Source organism: Rattus norvegicus, chromosome 20 (genome assembly GCF_036323735.1).
Source record: "Rattus norvegicus strain BN/NHsdMcwi chromosome 20, GRCr8, whole genome shotgun sequence".
Classification (NCBI taxonomy): domain Eukaryota; kingdom Metazoa; phylum Chordata; class Mammalia; order Rodentia; family Muridae; genus Rattus; species Rattus norvegicus.
In genome coordinates this window covers 44,227,182-44,243,822 of record NC_086038.1, presented here as the reverse complement: position 1 = coordinate 44,243,822, position 16,641 = coordinate 44,227,182, and the positions used below count along the sequence as shown (strand labels likewise).

The 16,641-nt window shown below is 45.2% G+C and overlaps 1 long non-coding RNA gene across 2 annotated transcripts in view; it reads left to right on the top strand.

Annotated features, from left to right (window-relative positions):
• The first annotated feature begins 5,115 nt into the window (after positions 1–5,115).
• The window catches only part of LOC108349081 (uncharacterized), a 69,799-nt gene continuing 58,273 nt past the window's right edge, over positions 5,116–16,641 (top strand). The window contains exons 1-2 of one of the 2 annotated variants that reach the window (XR_010060891.1): positions 5,116–5,610; positions 7,215–7,316. This is a non-coding gene — a long non-coding RNA (uncharacterized LOC108349081). The remainder of the gene's footprint in view (positions 5,611–7,214; positions 7,317–16,641) is intronic. The other variant, XR_001842490.3, reaches the window with a different exon arrangement.

The window sequence follows — 16,641 nt, the reverse complement described above, 5'->3', positions numbered from 1 at the left end:
CTTTTCTTGTCTGTAGTTGAGATCTTCGGGAGGTCTTCCCCGTGTCATGTTTGATTTTTATCAATTTGGAACGGACCCATAGCTTTTCTTTTTCTGTGGAAATACAAGCACAACCTCTGCCCCAGCGTAACACATTTCCTGTTTTCCATTCTGAGATTAGGATGTCTTTAAAATAAACAGGTTGGTTTAGCTCAGCAGGTTTTTTTCCCCCATAATCCAATGTCTCTCAGTCGTCTTTTGTTCACTAACATTCAAAATATTTAAAGTTAACGAGAGTCTTTGTTACCCCGTTTTTGCTTTGAGCTCTCCTCAAAAGGAATAAGGAATCGTTTATTGTGAAGCCAAAGTTATGTAATCTTATGTGGTGGTTTGAATGAGAACTGTCCTTGTAGGATTGTATGTTTGAATACTTGGTCCTCCATATTGGAACTGTTTGGGAAGGATTAGAAGCAGGGACTCAGTTGAAAGCTACGGTTCCCAATCTTCTGTCTGAGAACTCAGGTGCCACAGCTGGGAGAGGGAGTCAGAATGGGGGTCTGAGGTCCTCCTCTCTCCTCAGGGCATCTGTATGCCAGGTGGAAAGGGAAGGCAGAGCCCAGGATGATCAAGAACCAGTATAATTGGGAGTGAGTGCTGGGGACCCGAGGGGCTGAAGATGTGAAAACCTTCGAGAGTCTTAGGTGGCTCTTTTAAGCAAAGCCTTCTCAGCAGCAATCCTTAATGAAGCAGCTCTCTGAGACAATCCTTGCTTGTTTAGATTGCTTTATTCGGTGGTGGATGTAAACACATACACTTTATTTGGGGTGAACCAGTGATTATATATCTCTTGGAGGAAGGATCTAAGATTTCCGGGGCCTGAGCTAAGGTCTCACATGCCCTACAGGCAAGGAAAGGCTATTCAGTGGGTTTAAGGTAGCCTAAGGTAGGGGTTGGGGATTTAGCTCAGTGGTAGAGTGCTTGCCTAGCAAGCGCAAGGCCCTGGGTTCGGTCCCCAGCTCCGGAAAAAAAGAAAAAAAAAAAAAAGATAGCCTAAGGTGAGAGAATCAGGACCTGCATCATTCCAATCTCTCTACTGTGATGGTTAAAGTTTGTCTTAAGTTTAAATTATTCTGCTTAAGAAATCTGTAAAACAAAAAAATGTCTCATAATCTGTAAGTCCTACTTGCCCAAAGGCAGATAACTTCCTGGCATGCTGGGGGCTGTTGCTCATGTAATATAACAAGCCGTGTGTTTTTACTTCTGTAAACAAGCTTGATTGCTGCAACAGGATCTGCTCAATCACCAGTAGGCAGGAGCTACGACTGACGTCATGACGCATGCTTGCCTCCAATTGGGCAAAGGTGGGAAATACATAGCCTTGTGGGTTCCACCTTCATAAGCCTCTGACTAAGGTAAATCACGGCTATCTTTGGAAATACTTTGTATGGACCTGTGCCTGGTGGGATTAACACTACATCACGGCAGTTTTGATCATTCAGTCCGTCTTTGCAGACAGTTTCCTTCCTTCTTGATGTACGGGTTCCCTCGGAGACCAGCAGAGGCTATCAGGTTCCCTGGAATGAAGGGAGTGATGGAGCGATGGGAGAGTGTGTGTTTCCTGGTGTGGATGCTGCAGACAGGGTTTCTGACTACTAAGCCATGTCTCCAGCCCTCGGCTTTCTTAATCAAAGTGGCTTTCATGGAGGCTGGGCCTGGTATATGGGGAAGCTTAGTGGTTAAAGTATGTGTGTGGTGGGAAGAGAGAAGCGAGAGAACCAGAGGGTCTGTGATTTAACAGAGGTATGCGGTAATGCAAAGATAAAAGGCAAGGTGACTTCATTTTGAAGTGTAAAACTGACTACACCGAAAGACTTAATAAAGTTGCTGGGCTTTGATTTGCTTGTTTTGTAACATGGGTCCCAGACACGGAGTCAAAGTGAAGTGGCATGCGACTGGTAAGATGTTCATGAAGCGAAGACTATTAAGTGTATAGATGATCCATGTGAGTGGGTTTGGTTTATTTGTGGAACGGTTACATTCCGGGTTCCAATAATTGTTCCAATAATTCTCTAATCACCCAACAGTCCGCTCGCACAGGAGGCAATTCTTGCAGAGTCTCTGCTTTTTCCAGAACATTCCATCCACTCGGTAGAAGCAAAGCCCTGTCATTCTGACGACCAGCTCTTCGTAATTCCAAGTGTCTGCTGTCCACCCACTGTGTTAGAGTGGGAGTCAGGTGAGTGGGAAATCCTTTACTCATGACAGACACCAGTGGATCCCGGGCCACCCTGGGGAAGGTGAGAGGTTCACTTGGTGACACCTGGCTCCCAGTAGACTCACAATGGAGAAGTGAGTCCTGACAGGGGGCCTCTGGAGACAGGGAATCAGGTCAGAGTCCAGCTTCTGGGACTGCCCCAAGGCTGTGGAGAGGCCTGGATGTGCTGAGCCCAAAAGGTCCCCTTAGGGACAGAGGTGACAGACAGCCTTCCTGTTTTCAGCTTAATGCCAAGGGCGTCGATTTCAATGAATTATTAAAGCATTATCCTGATCCTGGAGATCTAGGTTGTTTCTGCCATTTTTATTTTTGTTTGTTTCATTTTCTATTTACAATATTTTGCAGAGTTTTTTTTTTCAAATGTGCATCTTTTTGTTTCAGTTGAAACACCTCCTGGAGATAAGCCTTCCCTCCCATATACCTTCCCAGTTTCCTTCCTACCATCATCTGTTACTCAAGGGATGTTCTGAAACCTATTTACAAAGGCACCGGAACCTTTGAACGTACCGGTTTTACTGCAACCCTGCCAAAGTTGTGATTTAAAGCTTTTGCCTCTTGCTTTAGTTGGTTTAAAAATCTAATCTCGAGATTGCTTTTGGGTTTCATATGTTTGTTCACTTTTGGTTTTTCTGGGTCCATGAGTCATTCATCAACTTTCTGCATTGATCTCCCTTAAGGTCTCAATGTTTTTGCTCTTTCTATATGGCACATTTAGCCATCATTATTACTGATGCGAAATTCTACCTCACCCGTGCTCCGCCTCTCCCCACCCCCAGCAACCAGTCTGTTTTCCTTAATGACAGTGCTTTGGAAGAAAAGCTAGGCAATATTCAGTTTATTATTAATGAGGGTACACTCCTAAGACAGTGACTCTCAACTTTGGCTACACGCTGGAATCGCCAGGAGAGCTTTAAATTCTGCCAATGCTTACGGTTGGCTTCTGATTTAATTGGCCTGGGCTTCGGGGGTTTTTAAGCACTCCCTAGGTAGTTCTAACGTACAGCTGAAGCCAAGAATCAAGATCCTAACGTTGGTAAATTGGTCGTTGGGTTAACCTGAAATGTGAGCGGTGGGGGCTAGTAGCCCTGGGGATGGGACTGTAGCAGGCAATGGTGGTACAAGCTACTGTTGGGTATCACGGGCTGGGGGATGTCAGGCTTCCTGCTGGTGTTAGCCTGTCTCAGGCAGCTCTCTTGGTTCTAGTTAGTGTTTCTCTGTTCTTATTTGCTTTTTCAACATAATCCAAAACCATGCGACCTGCTTCTTTTGAGTCCTCAACAATTAGTACTTACTATCCTATCTTTTCCTCAGATAGCCACTGTGGAGCAGGACCTACTCACAACTTCATCCTTATCTGCCCAAACTCATCACCTTTGAGAAGAGAATCAGAGAGAAAGCATCTAACTTAGCGCGCTCTCTCTCTCTTTCTCTCTCTCTCTCTCTCTCTCTCTCTCTCCCTCCCTCCCTCCCTCCCTCCCTCCCTCCCTCCCTCCCTCTTTTCTCTAATATCAGTCCCTGTAACCCCGTTTAAGGATGGACTTATCTCTGACAAGAGGATCTCTTTTGCCTGGGAGCGTGCTCTGGTTCACAGAAGCACATAGACGCATTTGGGGACAAAGCCGCACAACAGAGTCTACTGTGCGAGCTCTGGACTCAGGATGGGAAGAGGCTTCTAGTGAAATTAGGAAGAAATGAAGCCAGCTCAAGACCTCAGCCAGCAAGACAGAAGCTGGGGTGCTGGTATATCTCAGTGCTCACACTGCTCCCCCAAATCTTACCTTAGGTTGGGATGAGCAAGAAAGATGATTGGGAAAGAAAAAGCTACAGTCTTCACTATCTACCTAGATGTCTTGGTCTGCCTTAGATGCTAAGTTCCCTGGGGCTGGAACACTGTCTTAGCTTCTGTGATGTACAAGAAACTATTATGGACATAGCCGCTGAGCAGTAAAACTTCTCAATCCTGGGTTGGGGATTTAGCTCAGTGGTAGAGCGCTTGCCTAAGCGGAAGGCCCTGGGTTCGGTCCTCAACTCCGGAAAAACAAAAACAAAAACAAACAAACAAACAAAAAACCTTCTCAATCCTGCTTCACTGCTTCTGTATTAGAGTTTCTTGACACTAGAATTCCTACCCAACCCTTCTCCTAGGGTTTTAAAAAAGAATTGAATTCCGCTCAAAAGCTGTACCGGGATTGGGGGAGGGGTAGGGAGGAGCGGGATGGGGAGGATCGGGAAGGACGAACCACAGTTCAACCATCTTCACAACGCACTGGTTTTTGACTGCTTGAATCAAGAAGTGATTGCCGTTCTTGGCTCGTGGAAGAGGGATAATCTCAGTTATCCTCACAAAGCCGTTTGGGAAAGAAGGATTGGCGGGAAATAAAATCGGAACTAGTTGAAGCACAGAGCTATTGCACATCATCTCTCTCTTTGTTTTTCAAGACAGGGTTTCTCTGTTGCCCTGGCTGTCCTGGAACTCTGGGATCAGTCTGCCTCTGCCTCCAGAGGGCTAGGATTAAAGGCGTGCTCTACCACGCCCACTTCGACTTCATTGATTTTGCCTCCTTGAGGAACAAATAAGTACCGGCTGGATCTTCTTAAAGGCAAAGATGAAACCTTGACAGGCCCTTGGACGGAGATGCTTTCAAGAAGGGCAGGATGACTACTGTTGGGGTTTAAATCTCGGCTTGCGTCCAGACAGAACACACCAAGTCAACATGGTTCCACGTGGAGAGGCTTAATGAGAGAAGAAGAGTAGAAGAGGGGAGGAACAAAGCCATGAGCACGAGGAGGGAAGGGGGAGAGGGGATGGGGAGAGAAGGGACAAAGAGGAAGAGGAGGGAAGAAAGGAGAGTAATGAGCAAGAGAGAGCAAGAGAGCGAGGAGGGGCCAAGCAACCCCTTATATAGTGTCAGGCGTGGCTGGCTGTTGCCAGGCAACTGCGGGGGTGGAGCTTAGACAGAATACCGACAACTACTGTAGAGAATCATCTGGCCATCTTGGCAAAGAGAAACGATCTGAGCAGAAACTACTTTTACCAAACAGTAAAGATATTTGCCAACTGGCCAAAGCCCAGGGAACGAAGGGCCTGACCAGCATAGGGACGTCTATCAGGAGATCCTCCCTCTGCAACAAGACTCCATATCACCTCTGCCTTCCGAGGCTTGCAGAGGAAGTGGCTTTGCTTCCACACAGAGGTAGTACTAGGAAACTGGCCTGGACACGTTAGCCATGAAAATCTGCCTTTCAGTAAAAACTTCTCATTATTTAAATGATTTCACGTTTTTCAAGCTTCTGGCTGAGTACTTATCTGTCACCCACGTCACCCACAAAGCCCGGGATGATCGACAGCATTACAGGTAAAGAAGAAACACAAGCTTAGATTTCCATTAGGTCTCGGGCTGGTGGTGGCCCCAGGCAGACATGGCAGTGAGTTTTATCTGGGTGGAAATATGTACTATGAAGGAAATGAATCAAAAACAGATAAAAGCTATACATTTAGAAAGGCTCCGAATAACGGGTCGTTGTTCAAGAAAGGTAAAGACACAAGCTGGTAGTATAGGAAAGCTAGGCATAGTGGCCTGAACTTGTTACCCTAGTGCGAGGGAGGCAGGGACTGAAGGACCCCTTGACCCATTAGGCAGCCAGCCCGTCCTACTTTGGGAGTTCTGGGCCAGTAATGCACCCTGTCCCCAAGGAATAGAAGTAAATGGTATCTCAAGTTGTATTCTGGTCTCTACAAATATCACACGCACACGCGAGCGCGCGCGCACACACACACACACACACACACACACACACACACACACACACACACACAGAGAGAGAGAGAGAGAGAGAGAGAGAGAGAGAAAGAGAGAGAGAGCCTAAACTGCTTCACACTTGCTATGTTTAAACAAATAAAACATGAACTTAAAAATGTCTACATAGAAAAAAATATAAATATAGTCAAACAATTCTGAGAAAGAACAGAGTAGAATGTTGCAGTAAATGCTCCAGCCTGTGCATTGGGAAGACAACTCAATTAATGTGAACACAAGCTCACGCCTAGATTGGGCAGATCCACCATGCGCTAATCTATTCCCCAGCTAGGAGATCCCTTCTAACTTACAGTTTCCCCAGGCCATGTGCTTCTGCTCCATTTTCCTTCCACCGCCTCTCCTCTTCCTCCATCGTTCCCCTCTCTCTCTCCTCCCTCCTTCTCCCTCAGACTTCAGTTCCACCTTCCCTTCCCCTGCCCAACCACTGGCTCGTGCCTTTATTTTTTTTTTTCTTTTTCTTTTTTTCAGAGCTGGGGACCGAACCCAGGGCCTTGTGCTTGCTAGGCAAGCGCTCTACCACTGAGCTAAATCCCCAACCCCTCCTTTATTTTACAAGTTAAAATGGGGAGAAGATTCTGAAGAAGTCACCTGAGTATGATTCACTCCTCATCCCAGGCAGCCCCTCTTGGGGAAGCGGAATTAGCATCAAAATACGAACAGCGCCAGGGCAGCCCACAATAGTAGAACTTCGAGAAGTTCTATATATAATTCTACATATAATTGATATTTAAAACCATTACGCTATTTTAAAAAATAGAGAGAAAATTGGAAGATGGGTCAGAGGAAATAGCTGGTCTGAGGCATGTTAGTAGTGACAGCATCCAACACGGGGCTCTAACTTTTGTTCGGGAGGGGTGAATACCAAATTTCACTCTGATTATTAGAAATTCAGTGTGACACACATACAGTGTCTCCTCTGTGAAATGCGTGTTACTTTCTATACTGGACTTTCAATACCACATGAAATTTTTTGGGTTTATTTGAAATTAAATTAGAATACAGTTTAATATTGAACTTAATAATTGTCTCCTGAGATAACAAATGTGGAGATTTTATTCAGCGTGTAAGCCTTCCTTTATAGGTTTATAAATGGTTTACATTTGGTCCATAATGTTTTGTTTGATCTATTTATATCTTATTAGATTGAGGTTGGGAGGCTGCTAGTCTCACAGTTTAAGAAGAGAAAGGAAAAGAAATTCAAAGGAAGGCCAAAGAGATCGAGGAAACGGTAACCAAAAAATAAGGTAACTGTACATGAATTCCTTTATTGAGGGTGTTTCTAGAAGAGGTAAAATAAAAATAACATAAATTCGGTGTTATAAATGAGAGATTTTGAATCACTACTTGGGAGCTCTGCATTCAGATTTGGCAGATAACATACATCATGAGGGGCTGCCTTTAGAAAGGCAACGCAACTCAGTAATTTTTAAAAATTATCATGAATGTGGAAATCACTATAAGGGGTAATGGTAAGAACGAATCATGGGGAATAATAACTAACAAAGAATACGTGTACTTACTGTCTATGAAAGGTTCTGTCGACACCTTGGATCCCAGCATTCTGGAAGTAGAGGTCAGCCTGGCCACTGAGTGAGTCCCAGGACAGCCAGGGCTACATGGAGAAATGTCATCTCAAAAAACAAACAAACAAACAAGATTCTAAAATTAAAGCCACTAAAGAGGTATAACACTTAATAGAAGATGTCAGCTAGACAATGGGAAAAAATAATTATACAAATAGAAAATAGTTTACCTTCATCTCATAAACAATAATATCAATGAGTAGTGAAATACAGGGTGGGGACATACACAGTTCTCACAGATTTCTTATTAATTTAAAAGAGACTAAAATAATGGTAAATTCTAATCGATACTTAACCATAAACTCAAACTTAATAGCACCGGTAGCGGCTCTGGGAACATTGTACGTTCTTGATAATACGTAATGGTAAGGGCACAATAGTCTGCCTCTTGATCTACATGACATTTTGGGTTTTGATCAACAAAGCTAACAGTGTCATGTGAGTCAGTGTAATTATATGTCTGTTGCTGGACATGAATGGGATTGCCAGGAACGACCAATGAAATCCAAAGCGGGATTCTGCAAAATGGCTGACTTAGAGTTTCAAACAGTGTTTTTAGAGAAATGAAGGGGGCGGGGACTAAGGTGGGGAGATGCTCTGAAGTGTCAAAATGGCCTCGAGGACCAACAACAATGGCTGTCAGTGAGATCCTGAATGGTCAAGGCACAGCTTGGATGTGATGGCATTATTTCATGCATCCTACCTTACGTAATAAATCTCACTTATGAACGTTTACTGGCATAACGGTTATACCATGGTCATCAGGGGATATGTCTTTATTTTAAAGAACGTAAGTAGGGTGAAAGGGGAGAATACCTGCAAATACCTCTCTAAAGGTTCAAAAGTTTGTCAAAGAACAAGGACATGTGTATCACACGCAGAAGGCAGAGCCATGACAGAATATGGAATAAAGTGGAATGTCTAGGTTGGTTATTCTTTTTATTCCTCTTGCAACCTGTTCCCAGAATCGAATACTTTGAAAGTGAATAGAAGGAGGAAGAATGAATTATTTCACTCAGGGCCTGAATGCCGGGCTGTCGGGCTGTCGGGGGCTTTCCTGAATGGAATCTTTGACTCTACGACCAGCTGTGTAATGACTGGGGGGATTTAAAAGAAAAAGTCCCAGATGAAACAGATTCTGTCCCCTACCAAAGGGGAAAAAGAGTTCTACTCCCGAGCTAATGGAGCTGCCCGCGACGTGCCCTGCATCGGTGCTCTGATGAACGGGTCCCTGATGTGCACGGTGGCACAGCTGTTCGATGGCACCCGAGAGCCGTCCTCATCTTTGCATTAGGACAAAGCTCCCCCAAGACTGGGTGGCACTCTTAAAGTATTGAATTTTACAGGGATCTTACAGCAACTGGGAAATTAAGATTCTGTAGGAGGACGGAACAGCTGGAGGTGAAAGTCCTTACTAAAAATAGAAATGAGTTGTCTCTTCACTGTCTCAAGGGTCATGTTGGGTTTGCTTGGTGAGCAGAGGCTCAGGGCGGGCAAGGGGGAGAGAATGCTAAGGAGTGTCTCTTTCTGTGTGTGTGTCTCTGTCTCTTTGTCTTTCTGTGTCTCTGTCTCTCTGTCTCCTGTGTCTCTGTCTCTGTCCCTCCCTCTCTCCCTCCTCCCTCCTGGTGCTATTGTGGCTCTAGCAACATCTCAGGCCAGGCTTCCTGCCAAGATCTTTGTCTTTCCCTGGCCTTCAGTCAAGTTCTGAGCTCTTTGTGTGAGTCCCTTCCTGTCTGCACCCCCAGCCCTCGCTCTTCCTTCTGTCCCATCAGCCTTTGCTTTCCTGTGAGCTCTCTCAGCCATAGCAGTTTCCCCCATTCGCTCTCGTTTTCAGTGAGATTCTCTTTCCCCGGGAGGTAGAAATGACTGAAAAGGAAAGCCAATCCTGAGCATGCGCAGGTGAACAGGCTAGGCAGGAGCGTGTTCAACACGAGGAAAGGCCTCTTGGGAGTTCTGATTTCTCGAAAAGACTCTAACAGTCCAGTTTTAAACAGACTCAAATGAACCTTGTACTACAGGCTGTAATCTAGCAAACAGACCTGGGTTGAAAACCCAGCTTCATCAGGACAGGGTTAAGCTCTGGAGGCGTCCCCGGGCTCATCCGGGGAAGGTTCGGCTCTCAGTGCAGCTGTCCGCACAGTGCTTTCTGGGAAGTGAGAGGATCCTGATGGCTCTGACCCCATCAGTGCATCAGTATTTGAGTATTTGAGTATGAGCTCAAAATTTAATGGGATAGTGAGTTCTTAATTTAGTAGGAAACTTATCACTTACTTAGGAAGTGGGCTTGTTTGAATAGGTATGGCATATATATGTATATATATACATACATATACATATACACACATATACATATACACATACACACACACACACACACACACACACACACACACACACACACACACACACACAGAGGTTTGTTGGGAAGCTGCTCTCAGTTGGGAGAATTCATTGCCTCAAAGAAGGAGGCCAAGGATGTCACCACTGGAGGGGAGGTAGAAGGGGAAGAGAAAGAGAGAAAGCGTGTGCTCAGAGAGAAGGAAAAGGAGTGGGGAGAGGAGAAGAGGGGGGAGAGAGACAGAAAGAGAGGGAGAGAGAGAGAGACAGACAGACAGAGAGAGACAGAGAGACAGAGAGAGAGGCAGCACAGACACACACACACAGAGAGAGAGAGAGAGAGAGAGAGAGGCACAGAGACAAAGGCAGAGACAGAGACAGAGACACACACACAAGCAAAATGACCGGGTTATACAGCATAGAGCCTCTGGAGTAAAGTCCAGCCTTTGGGCTAAAAAGTTCAGGGTTGGGGACAGGGTGTGCCAGGAAATGATTCTGGGAGAATCTGGAGGCACCAGGTCTGCTTTACTATGTAAAATATGCACCTCAGCCCCTTGTCCTGGGTCTGAAACTTAGCAGTAAGTAACCCCTAGCCCATATTCTTTTGAGTTAAGACCAGTAAAACTCATTAGTTCACCCAGTTGGACCCTGGTGGTATCCATCCTTTACTCTGTCACAGACTCCTTATGTGGGGTGAATAGATGTGTGTGTAGGTCTCACTATGACAAGTTTTGTCACAGAACCCTCTCTTCTACCACAAACACGTGGGCTGTGCCTTGTTGCTTGGGGATCCACTCTAACACTTCACTGACTGGCCTAGTCAAAGTGATTAGTCATGTTTTGTGCAACCTCAGGATTTTGCAACCCATTTTTTTTTTTAGGCTTCTTATTGTCTTTCCACACAACTCCCTTTTTATTTTCTGTCCACGGCCTTCCCTTTCTCTCTTCTTCTTCCTCACTACCCTTTGCATATCTTACTTAACTTTGTGTTACTCAGAGAAAATACCAGACAAAATGCAGCTTAAGGGAAAAAGGGGTTTGTTTTGGCTTAAGGCAAGGGGAGGGGGAAAGGAGCAAGGCATGAGGCAGGATTGTGGATGTGTGGTGACATTACCAGGATGCATAGGGAATGAGGAAAATGGAGCTGGGCTAAATATTCCAAGGCCTACCTCAATGAACCATTTCCTCTAGCTAGGCCCCACTTCCAAGGTCTGCCTCAGCTGAGGACTGGGTCTTCAAACACACGAGTCTGTGGAGAATATTTCATATTTAAACCAATGACATATCTTCCTTTCTGACTTGATTTTGTACACTGTAGTGTGTGTGTGTGTGTGTGTGTGTGTGTGTGTGGCTTGTTCACTGCCATGTGTGCCAGGCTAGCTGACCCAAGAGTTCTGGGTGAGTGTCCTGTCTCTATCTCCCATCTGGCTGTAGGCAGACTGGAATTACTGATACTCTTCTGGTTTTATGTTGACTTGGGGATTTGAACTCTGATCCTTACACTTGTGTAGCAAGCACATTTTACCCACAGAGCCATCTCCTCAAACCCCTTTATTAATTTCTTCTTTAAAAGAAAATCTTTTACTCTCTCACCAAGACTTACAATTGCACACGTGCACGCACACACACACACACACATACACACACATATACACACACACATACACACACATACACATACACACATACACACATATACACATACACAGACACACACATATACACACAGACACAGACACACACATACACACATACACAGACACACATACATGCACACACATACACACACATACATGCACACACACATACACACATACATACATACACATACACACACACACACACACACACACACACCTAACTGAAAGTTAAATAATTAAGGGGAGATTTAAGGAAGGCAGAGATGTCATAAAGGTAGGATTAGGAGAGGAATCCACACACGCCATGACCAGGCATAACTGCTAGCTGATGCTACAACTTTACTGAGTTTTGCTAGCAGCTGACGAAAAGACGGAAACAAATCATTAAGAGTGGTGAGGTCCCCGAGATTAAGTACATACGTAAGGACAATAATTCTTTTTTTTTTTTTTTTTTGGAGCTGGGGACTGAACCCAGGGCCTTGCGCTTCCTAGGCAAGCACTCTACCACTGAGCCAAATCCCCAACCCCAAGGACAATAATTCTTTTCTTGAGCTTTTTATTTTCTTTGTAGATTCTCATAAGGCGAACCAAGTAGCAAGGGCTGTCTAGCATAATCATGTATATACCTTCATAATAGACATGGCGATCCGTTTGGAGAGCAGTTCTTAGAACACCCTTTATATAAACTGGTAATATATAGCTGACGTGAAGTCTCAGCAAAGCATCTTCATGAGAAGCTAAAATAGCATCCTGTGTGTGTGCCCCAAGGTCCTACATTTCCCATAGGCTTTAGAGCTCTGTACACACAGGGATAGACAGATTCCTGTCCTGTAGACAATCAGTCTTTGGAGATCTATAATCAAGTACAGTCCTGAGAGTGGTCCCTTTCCGCCACAGTGAAGGGCAAAGAGATGTGGTTGGAAGAGGGGTAGAAGGAGGACTAAAGTTCTTTTAACTAAAATCAGCATTCAAACAAGCACCCGTGGCTGAACAAAGTTCCTCTACCTTTGCCTGTGGGGGGCTGAGAGACTAGCTCCAGGGACGGGCAAAATAGCTGACCATTCTGACATGCAAGAGTTCTTGGAAGTTTATTGTCGATTTTTCAAAAATTGGAATTCCACCTTGTGTGAGTTGGGGGGTGGGGGTGTGGAGAGCACATACATGTGACTTAGAAGGAAACACCTCAAAACATTGGCGGGGGAAAGCCATGACAGGCTGGATTTGGGCTGATGTCCCTTTCTTGCGTTCACAGTGCCCTTTGTGGTGAACACATGTCCCTTTGGTGGTAAGAAAAAGGACAACAATGAGAGTTATTTTAGGGAAGGTTAACTATAACAAGCTGCTTCCATAGCGTGCCATAGCCAGCGAGCGAGCCGGGGACATTCTAGCACACTGGTTCACAACTCAAGGCATTTTAGAACACTTACGAGGACTTTAAACGTAAGGGTACCGGGGATTTAGCTCAGTGGTAGAGCGCTTACCTAGGAAGCGCAAGGCCCTGGGTTCGGTCCCCAGCTCCGAAAAAAAGAACCAAAAAAAAAAAAAAAAAAAAAAAAAAAAAAAAAAAGATTCAATAAACGTAAGGGTACCCTGGCTCCATCCTCAGTTTAAATACAGTAGCACGTCTGAGGCAAGGGTTCGGGTACTGGCATTTAAAGCAATGTTCTATGCACTTATAATGTGCAGCTGGTTGAAAACTACCCCAGGCACCGTAGAACAGCTGCAGCCGTTTGGCCCCAGACGGCGTTCAGACAGACACTCTCTTTAGTGGTTTATGTATCTCCGTGATCTTGTCTTTGCCTTCTTGTTCAGCTTTGGCTCATTCCTTAGCTTTTAGAAGAATGTCCAAATAGGGTACGTTGTGGATTAAAAGCAAAGCAACACTGAACAGATCTACACAGCCCGGTGTCCTGACAGGGGTCATGGGGAAAAGGCATCCATGTTTCAGCCGCAGTTGGTTGGTTTGTTTTTAGTGATGTAGGGACAATTGAGTTGGACTTCTCAGTGGGTGTGCTGCTTTAGCAAAGACTGGTAAGGCCAATGGCTTCTATTCCTCCGTAGTTGGGGTTTTCTTGTGTGTGGTAAATCATTGGACATGAAGACCTCTTATCTGCTAAGATGGGTTGTTGTTTAAGAACAAGGTTGAGTTTTTTAATTCTGTGTTTCTATGGCTTAGGAAATTGCCTGGTGCAAAGTAGGTACCCAGTAAAAACAATCGTGTGTAGTCAAAGGATGACTAACAACGCAATAGGAATAGAATGGAGTAGCCCATGCCTGTCTCATGGTCGAGAAGGACCGTGAAGTTCACTTCTCCTAACCCCAATGCTCAGATGCACAGGACGAGGGGGAGGCCGCCTTGCCAGAGCTCAGCCTCCATCACTGTCTGCCCAGTAAAGATCTCCTCAGCAAACTAAGTTGGTTCTAAGTGTATCCTGCCCTTTGGAAATTCTCAGTGGCACTTTAGGGAGCGCAGCATCTGTTTCTCCACCAGTGAAAGAGTAAGATCAGGTCTTGGGGACACGGTGTCTGGACGAGATATGTTCCAACTGCTACAGCATTTTCCCCGCATGGCTGGAATTTTTTTGCCTAAGAAACAAAAGATCCTGTAATCTGAACCTTGTAGCAGCCAAAATTTATACTTCTATGGGAAAGCTTGGTGTGAAAGATGTGTGTAAGAACCTGGGTACTGGGAATCATACTTACATGATATTTTAATGATCTATTTTTTTTCTTTTTTCTTTTTTTCGGAGCTGGGGACCAAACCCAGGGCCTTGCGCTTTCTACGCAAGTGCTCTACCACTGAGCTAAATCCCCAACCCCTTAATGATCTATTTTTATTATCTTCAGAATTCAGTGTGTGTGTGTGTGTGTGTGTGTGTGTGTGTGTGTGTCTGTCTGTCTCTCTCTGTCTGTCTCTGTCTCTCTCTCATGTGTGTGTGTCTGTCTGACTGTCTGTCTGTCTATGTCTCTGTCTCTCTCTCTCTCTCGTGTGTGTGTGTGTGTGTGTGTGTGTGTGTGTGTGTGTGTGTGTGTCTTTATGAAGGTAGGTGCATGTGCAGGTACCCCACATTTCTAGAAGGGGGCGTTGGATCCCTTGGAACTAGAGTTATAGGTGATTGTGGGCTGCCTGACATGGGTGTTGGGAACCAAATTTGAGTTATCTAGATAGCTGTAAGTTCTCTTATTTGCTGGGCCATTCCTCCAGCCCCATTTACATTCTATTTTAGAAGCAACTTAGCCTTCCTGGGGGGAGGAGAGGATGGCCTGAGACAGTAGAAAGAGAATAAGGGTTCAGAGTCAGCTCGAACCAAGACTGAGCCCCGCAACCTGTGCCTCCTGTTGGGTTTGCTCTTTACCTGTGGAATCAGATGTCAGCTCTGTGGAAACAGCAATGTTGGAAGGAAGGCTGGATGCTGTTTCCTTTAGCTGCAGCAGCAACTGTTGTCTGTACTTCCCGTTGGACCTTGAGGAATGTTGGTATGATAATCGCAGGAAAGACCCTCTGCCACTGGAACCGAGTGCTGCTTCTTACCCTTGCAATTTCACGCCGATTTCACATCCACGGAGGCCACCGGGGAATCCATGAAGACGCACAAAACTTTGCCCATGCTTTCTTTAGTCACAGTGGAGGGGAAAAATAGAAATAGAAGAGTGGGAAGTGTAGTCTGTAGAAGTCATTTTTGAGCTTTGCGTGCTATGGGTCTTGTGGTCTTATAAACAATTCTCTCTCTCTCTCTCTCTCTCTCTCTCTCACACACACACACACACAGAGAGAGAGAGAGAGAGAGAGAGAGAGAGAGAGAGAGAGAGAAAGAGAACGTCTCTGTGAGGCGGGGGAGGGAGGGGAAGAGAGAGTTTGTTTTCAGGAGCTTTTTTCTTGGGGCACCACAGAACAAACATGGCTAGATTGTCCAAGGAATAAAAATCATTAATAGAGCTGTCTTCTGGGTTCCCCGCCAAACCACTGTCTGTATACTCAGGGGAAAGAGTTCCAGCTTATTCACAAATCGTGTTATCTTTCCACAAGATATTCATTGTTTTGAAAATAGGAGAAAACCTCAACAGCTCTGAAGCATATAATTAGGCTTTCTCATTACCCAACAAGAATGCACCCAGTGCTGTGGGGATACACTTGAGGATGATTTGGGGGGAGGGAGGGAGGGAGGGAGGGAGGGAGGGAGGGAGCTCTGGGGAGGGGGAGCTGGAAGCAGGGGGCAGAGCAGCTGGCCCCCATTCCTCTCTTCTGTCTTGTTCGATTTTTTTCTGCCTAAGGCTTCTCGCACATTGGCGGCTTTTCCACAGCAGCCTGGGCAGAGTTCTGCTGTGCATTCCCAGGCTTCTCATCTCCCCCCCTCTCCCTGGTGATCAGTGTAATAAGTGATTTCAGAGTATTAAAGTGAATTCCACTACCACTGAATCATATACAGAGCCAAGGCCAAGCGATGACGTCAGGAACATATGTGTTAGTCTGAAGGAAAAACTTGGCTTCGGGAATGAGAACAAGAACTCCGGTGGGGAAACCAGGGGTACAAACAAAGGCTAGAGGAAAACTCAGAGTAGTTACCTGAGAAGACCACCGCCCCCAAACATTTGTGCAGAATCAAAGCAGGTCTCAGAAGTTAGGATGCATGTGCTGCGCCCACGCGGAGACTGTGGGGAGGGATGGACTCTGCTGGCTGTAATTCTTGATGACTATGATTTTACAAGCCTGGAATTTTCCAAGGAAGCTTTATTTTCATTCAGAGTGGTATCTATGAGATATTAATTCATTAATCACTGTCCCCATATCAACCAAACACCAAAGAAGATGCATTCGAGATCGGTGTTTATGTAAGCACATTGCAACGTTGGGATGTGGTCATTTCTCCTTGTATTCCTCTGAAGCCACGGGACGAACTCAGATCACTTCATAATTTGACCTCATGCTTGAGCTTTATGCAAACCTTCTTGTTTCCATAGCGATGAAGTCACTTAGTATAAGAAGCCTGTGGAACAATATAGAAAACAAG